The sequence below is a fragment of the Cyprinus carpio genome, chromosome A13 (genome assembly GCF_018340385.1).
Source record: "Cyprinus carpio isolate SPL01 chromosome A13, ASM1834038v1, whole genome shotgun sequence".
NCBI lineage: Eukaryota > Metazoa > Chordata > Actinopteri > Cypriniformes > Cyprinidae > Cyprinus > Cyprinus carpio.
The window spans coordinates 21,604,126-21,612,180 of NC_056584.1; the positions used below are offsets into that span (position 1 = coordinate 21,604,126).

Below are 8,055 nucleotides of genomic sequence, written 5' to 3' on the forward strand. Positions count from 1 at the left end.
TACGTTTTAATAACATATTTCAAATCAGAAATTAAATCTGATAACAATGGCATCATAAATGGTCATTTTTTTTTAGTTCAAATCCCCCAGAATAACCATATTTTTGAGATAATTGTTCATACTTAACTGGGTTAATTGTGAGCTAACAGACGATTCCTCAATGAAAGAGGTGATTGGCCAATTTAACTGTAAGGCGGGACTTCTATTCATCTATCATAGAGGCGACTGGCTCTTTTAAGTGTAAGGCGGGACTGTAGCTGCCATATTGAGTGTTATGGTTTCTCCTTTAACACACAGGGTTTATTTTGCAATTCTGGGCAACTGACTACTATTTGTTCATCACTGATACATGCAGTCCTGTACCAGGTATTCAAAACAGTAGATAATTCAGAGAATTTCTCTTTAAGCAAAGGTCCTGTTCTACAGTAGATTCCTACAGGAGTGTTAAAGAGGCATCTACATAGCACATGTGGGTGTGCACACACTGATTAGCCTACACAGGATGATGCATAAAAACATACTCTATTTCCAAAACTATTCCTACACTTGTCCTGGATTGTAGAAAGGTTTCATCTAAGACTTTGGCAGTAAAATGTATTCTTAAGCAGCACCATGTAGTAGCAATACCTAAACAGGAAGTCATAGAGGGTCATGAAAAGCACATCTTACGCCATACAGTGGAAACTTGTTACTTTCAACATAAGTGACAGTTAGCACATTACAAACAAGCACTGTGTTACGGGCAAAATGTCATCAATTTAATGTAGCTATTTGATGTTGTTGTGGTAACATCCTTTCTCACTTCCAGTATCATTCATGCACTGAATTTCAGAAAGATGATGTCTGCCTAAAACAACTGAAAAAAAAATGCATCATATTTTGTTAGGAATCATTGTTGTGTTGATGTGTCTGGGCTCAAAGCCTTTGTCAATTACGCATCGCTTTTTTTTTCTTTTTTCTTTTTTTTTTGATCTCTTTCTGTAAAATTACTGCATTCTTTACACACCATTTAACCAACAACCTCATGTTTAATTCATTGCCCACAAAACCGTAAGTAATAACTGAAATATAAATATAAAACACTGATATAGTCTCACAGTGAAATTCATTATATTTTGATATGCCTATAGTGTGAAAGGACTGTGTGTTTGCTAACAATTATCTGACCTCCTACAAAGAAGGAAACAAATTGAGCATGTTGCAAAATATGTTTAACACAATGTTGTAGCTGTTTATATAATTTTACAGATGAATGATCATGCCCCTAACCAATGGAAATTATTAGTTATTATACCTTAGAATAACAGGATTTATTTTCAGAATCAGAGACTGGAACATTGCATTATAGACTATATATGTTTGTTGTGCAATTTACTGCCTGTGGCCTGTTCTTGGTCCATTAGTTTGTATAATTTGTTGGTTTCTTCAAGCAGAGTTACTATGTTGTCCACTGGAGCCAGAAAGTGATGAAATAGAAGGATATTTGTTCCTTCAGTGCAAGGTAAGATGTAAGTAGCATGTACGTCATTGTAATCGTTTACAGTAAACGTTGACAATTGTTTTAAGATAGAACTGTTAAACGACCAACTGTAATATTCAGTGATGTTGAATATAGGCTGTCATTTATGTGATTGACTACACACTTCATTCATAATTGAATACTGTACACTCTCAGAAAAAAAAAGCTGTCACTAGGGCAGTATCCTTTCAAAAGGTCCACCGCTGTATCATATTTATCCATAAAGGGTGAATAGTAGAACCTTAAAGACACATATTAGTACCTAAAATGTACAAATTAGTACCTAAATGGTACATATTTGTATCTTTTGAAAAGGTAGGCTACCACCCCAGTGACAGATTTTGAACCTTTTTTTTTCTGAGAGTGACCAGACAAGCATTTTTCTGTTTTGTATTTTCAGAATATTAGGCATACAAATAAGATTGAAAGGGCACATTTAAAAAAAGAAGGAAAAAAAGTTATTTGCATTCAGTTCAAATTGATTACTAATTTCTTATTCTTGTTCTTTTACTATTTTCTTTCTTTCTTTTTCTTCATTTCCCTAAATCCATTTAAACCCTTTATTTAATTACTTTAAATAAAGACTGTACCTTTAGGGTTACCATTTTACACCCCCCCTCCCCCAAATGTATTAAATTCCGTGTTTATTTATTTATTTCAGAATTAATCATACTAAATGTGTTTTGGCAGACATAATTTCAATATTCAAACAATTTTGGCAATAAGGTAATGTTATATTCCACCCTTAGTAAGAAAGAACAACTGGAGGATACCGTTTCTGTGAGGACGTCTGAGAAGAACGATTTGGGGAAGAAGCTGTTAACTGCAGCTTTGATGAATGCCAAGGAGCAACAAAGAAAGCTGTTCACCACTGTCTAGCTAATTGGCAGGTTTTTAAAATTTATCACCAGCCAAACAGCTCAAAGCTAAGAGTGTCCTGAAAAATGAATACAGAAATTATCTGAGAATGTTTACCATCAACATGCAGAATAAAATAAAGAGGAGGAAAATTACTGTTTTCTGAAACAGGCAAGACGAATGGGTTTGGTTTTTAGAAATGCAAGCCATGCTCACATCTTTTTTTGACAGATTGTCAGCGGGTAATAAAATATATTCAATAGCAATGTTCAATACATTTTAATAATATGGTCCTCAACACATTAATATGCAATCAGCTGGTCAATATAAGAAAAGCAGCCATTGCTTATGGTGGGTGTTCACACATTGTTGATGGAGGGTGGAAGTGTGGCTGGTTGGATGATGGAAGTGCCAGCATGAGTAATGAATTCACAGTGTTGTCAGTGGAAATATGGGTGACTGCCTAAATCCATTAGGAAAATGATGATGGATGAATCAACTGACTAGCATGTGCTTGCCTTTGTTGTACATACAGCTGTTGTTTAATACCCTTTGCAACCTAATCAATGATCTTGTGAACCTTTCCAAGATGTGGCACATCAGAATCAGAATCAGAATTAGCTTTATTCGACAGGTGTGCACAAACACACAAGGAATTTGTTTTTTTTTAGGTGCTCCTGGTACATACGTACTTCCATGCATACATATACATCTGACATGAGAACAGAATTACAATAAAATAAAATTAGTAAGACTTAGCAATAAATAATGTGTATGAATCTGGAACAGTAGATTGATTTATTTACAGATTTGTGCAATTTTACTCTATATAGAACTGTATAAATAAAGAGATATGCATATGTATTTACATAATACTTGAGAAAGGCAATCATTTAAGATGTAGAATGATTTACAGAAATGAATTACAGAACAGAGGTAATGATTCATATGTTAGCTGTTTAAGCTGGAGATGGCATGGGGGAAAAATGTGTTTATGCCTAGATGTTCTAGTGCGCAGAGATCTGTAGGGGAAAAGTGCAAACAGATTGTGTCCGGGGTGAGAGGGGTCTTTGATGATGTTACCTGCCCGTTTCTTCACTCTGGAGTTGTACAAGTCCTGAAGACTGGGCAGGTGCACACCAATGATCCTGTCTGCTGCCCTAACAGTCTGTTGCAATCTTCTTAAATCTGATTTGCTGGCTGACCCAAACCAGACAGTTATAGAAGAGCACAGAATCGACTCAATAATAGCCGAGTAAAACTGTGTCATCTGTGCCTGTGGCAGGTTGAACTTTTCCAACTGACGAAGGAAGTACAACCTCTGCTGGGCCTTTTTCACAATGTAGTCAATGTGAATGTCCCACTTCAGGTCCTGAGAGATGGTTGTGCCCAGGAACCTGAATGACTCCACTGCAGCCACAGTGCTGTTCATTATGGTGAGTATGGGGAGAGCAGAGGGGTTTCTCCTGAAGTCCATGATCATCTCCACAGTTTTAAGTGTGTTCAGCTCCAGGTTGTTGTGACTGCACCAGACAGCCAGCTCTTTAACCTCCTGTCTGTAAGCAGACTTGTCGCCATCCTGGATGAAGCCAATGACTGTGGTGTTGTCTGCAAACTTCAGGAGCTTGACAGAGGGGTCTTTAGAGGTGCAGTCACTTGTGTAGAGGGAGAAGAGCAGTGTGGGGAGAACGCACCCCTGAGGAGCTCCAGTGCTGATGGTGCAGGTGTTGGATTTGAGTTTTCCCAGCCTCACTAGCTGCTGCCTGTCTGTCAGGAAGCTGGTGATCCACTGACAGATGGAGGTGGGTACAGAGAGCTGTGTGAGTTTATTCTGTAGAGTGTCCGGGATGATGGTTATATTCCACAAACAAGATCCTTGCATAAGTCCCTGGTTTGTCCAGATGTTGGAGGATGTAGTGCAATCCCATATTGATTGCATCATCCACAGACCTGTTTGCTCTGTAAGCAAACTGCAGGGGGTCCAGCAAGGGTCCAGTAAGGTCCTTCAAGTAGCCCAGCACCAGTCTCTCGAATGACTTCATGACCACAGATGTTAAAGCAATGGGTCTGTAGTCATTAAGTCCTGTGATGTTTGGTTTCTTGGGTACAGGGATGATGGTGCAGCGTTTGAAGCAGGAAGGGACTTCACACAGCTCCAGGGATCTGTTGAAGATCAATGTGAAGATGGATGATAGCTAGACAGCACAGGCTTTGAGGCAGGCTGGAGAGACACTGTCTGGGCCTTTGGCTTTCCTTTACTTCTGCTTCCTGAAGACTTTGCATACATCGTCTTCACAGATCTTGAGTACAGGCTGAGAAACAATAGGGGGGAGGGAGGGGTAGGGTGCTGATGGCTGTGCTGTGAGACAGTCAGATAAACTGTGTGGGGTGTCAGACCAAGCTTTTGCTTTTCAAACTTGCAGTAAAACCTGCATAAGCATGTCCTTTAAATTAAAGGACACCATTTTTTTTACAACAAAAGTCTACATATTCCCAGCATGCGTTGTATCTTACTGGATGGGAAGAATTAATGTTTAAATAAAGTGCTATTCTAGGTTTTTGCGATGTTTTTGAGTGTGATGAAGACTTGTTAGTCGTTAATGTTCTGTTATGTTTGGATTTGGAAGAGTTCTTGTTATGTTGTACCAATGGTTATGATTAGACTTATACTGTAGGTTGGAGGTGAGATATCGCAGGGCAATAACTCCAGTTATTTTGATAGAAAAGTAAATATTAAGCTCATTTTACTTGGATGTACTCAATCAACATACCTTAGGTATGGATACTTCTTTACTTCTTTAACTACTAATAAGCAGCAAATTAGGAGATTATTGAGGGAAACGTTGTAGTTAATGGTCTGTTTATAATGAGAAATGGAACTTAAAATAAAATTTGACCAAGGAAACATTTGGTATGTTATCATGTACCATTTTTAGTTAGTGATTCAAGGTACACTGTGCAGTTCTGGGCTCTCTGTTGCCATCTGTGGTTGAAGAATAAAACTGCAATTGGAGGATCTGTGTGTATGTTAGTTGTGTTTTGGCATTTTTGTTTAGCATACATGAATCAGATGTTTTGAGGGTGCCTTGCTGTCTATAATCAGATTATCAGAGATGATTGGCTAAACCAAGGTCACTCGCCTTATTAAGTTTTGAATACAAATCAAGTCAATAGTATTTGCATAGTGCTTTGCACACTACACATGGTTTCAAAGCAGCTTTACAGTAAATCATGATGCTACATACAGTAGTTGCATTTAGCAGATTAGAGCTGGCAGATAATAGGCAATAAAGTATATTTTGCATTGATATAAAAAAAACAAACATTTGAGATTTTAATGAATCCTGCAAAAAGTATTAATTATTTTTTTTTTTTTTAAATCATACTTACTACAAATAGTTAAAAAATGTACTATTGACTAAGGACTCGAATTTTTAATAGCATAAGGCATCTTTACAGTATATGCATAAAACAAGTTGTGAGAGAGTGTCATGAAACCCCCATTATTTGGACTATATAAAATATGATCCTGTACTTCTTTCATCTTAGATAATTTGGGTTTTGGCTGGAAACATCTGCTGATCTATTCCAGCACTGTGGTGATACATTCTCATGCAGACACACACTGTGGTTCCCATGGCAATGTCAGTTTTAATTTTCTCTTAACTTATGCCTTTTTGCATGCACTCTGGCTCCATTTCTTCTCCCTGGGCAGCTCTCAATTTTATGACTGATTAGCCAAACTGATTTCCTATTCCTTTTTGTGTCTGAGATGTTCAGACATCCCATCAACTGCAATCAAACAGCGTGGTAGAATTGATGAAAAGGAAAGAGACGCAGAGACCCTAAGGATTTGAATGTTCTGCCCTCCTCTAAACTGATCAGATGCTTGTGGATGGACAAATGTATTCATTGTCATCTATATTTCAGCATCATACACATACTGTATTCAGGAAGTGCTCTTAGGAAACCTAGAAATCTGACTAAGTTTGAGAAGATGCCTTTTAAATCTACTACCATCTACTGTATGAGCTTCTGTGAGGGAAACCGTATCTCATTTCTAACTAAGGAACAGTGTAAGGAGGTCTAGTTATTAAATTTCATTTTTCTTTGTACTGTGCACTTTTTATTTTCCATTCTCACAGCAAAGGTCAACTTATTCCCATGTGTTTTCTATGCGTTATCTATTCCCATAGTGTTCTCATTTATGTTTTGATTAAATTGACTCTATTTGACATGATGTATATAGTATAATCAATACTGCGCAAACTGCAAGCGTGCAGCTGTGAGATTCATTGCTAATGGTTACTCTTAAGGGTGCACATTTCATCAGTGTCAGACACAGAGCTTATGATGGAGGAATAAATCCTTTGAGAATTTTTAAAGAGACAGTTCACCCAAAAACAAGAGTTTATGTCAGTCCAAGCACAAGCACAGAAGTGGACATTTTTAAAGAATTGTTGCACAGCTCTTGCCAAACGTTCATAGTGACCAGTCCAAAATGGACTATAAATGTGTAATTAAATGCCACTGATGGACTTTGAAGCTTTGGTTACATCAATATTGACTGGCCATTTTTGAACCCGAACAAGGTCTATGGACTTAAATTTAGGATAAAATGGCTTTTGAAAATTTGTAATATAGCACAAATGGCATGGGAGTTTTCAATGGTAAAGTTATTAAACGTTAAAGTTTTAATTTGAATTTAAGTTTTAGTAATTGTATGCATTTTGTCATTTTTTATTTGTCAATATTTGTATTTTTCTTTATTTCAGTTTTTATAATTTTAGTACTTCAACTTCAACTTTATTTCACTTAGTTGCCAAGGCAGCTATTTCTTTTTTGTTCTCCTTTTTTTCTTTTCATTAGGATTATGAGCATGCCTACAAAGTGTCGACAGTCTGGAATGTGCATACAAAATTTCTATTACATTTATTATAATATTTTATTAATAAAGGCAGCTGTATCCAATTAGCGATCATACCCAGATCTTTAACCTAAAGGGTTAAAGCAAACACACATTTTAGTGTTGTAAAACAAATAACATTTAGTAACATAGTTAAAATATAAATGTGATGTAAATCATATTTTAAGCTTGAATCTCACCCATTCAGTCAACTCTAACACAAAAAGACAGATTTGACACTTTCTGCAGTGGTTATATTGTGAGCGTAACAGTTTAGCACCAATGACATGGCCTATAAGAAACTGGTTCAGTGCACAAAAACACTGACCTCATCCCCTCCAGTTAATCTGACGACTGCACTTGTGTAGCATGCTGGCCTCCATGGGACCATATCTATTTTCTCAGCACTTTGAAACCAATCTTGAGCAGGGGATATCGAAAACATTGGCCCTGCCATGTACTCTGGGGAGACCTGGCAAGCATGTTCTCCTCAGACTGGCAGCCAAAAGTAAATTTAGCTGTCTTTGATGTTAGACTTGTTGCCACTGTATTCTAGTACCCTCAAGATGTGCCCCCAATTGAACAGAAGTGTCCCTTTTGATGCTGTTGATGACAATAAGTCATCTGATGTAGTTTAAATAGAGAAATACAGTAAAGTGAAGCTATAGATGCACTGTTTAGAGAATGCAAATACAATTATTTTCATGCTCATTCTGTGAGCTATCCACCTTCAAATGTCCTCTAAATCATTTCTGCAACTACAAGAACATAA

General features: G+C 37.1%; 1 long non-coding RNA gene across 1 annotated transcript; it reads left to right on the forward strand.

Moving 5' to 3' along the window:
* Nucleotides 1-273: 273 nt before the first annotated feature.
* Nucleotides 274-2,938, forward strand: LOC122147340. The gene is made up of 3 exons (XR_006161582.1): nucleotides 274-366; nucleotides 1,434-1,501; nucleotides 2,269-2,938. It is a non-coding gene; the product is annotated as an uncharacterized LOC122147340 (long non-coding RNA).
* The last annotated feature ends 5,117 nt before the right edge of the window (nucleotides 2,939-8,055 follow it).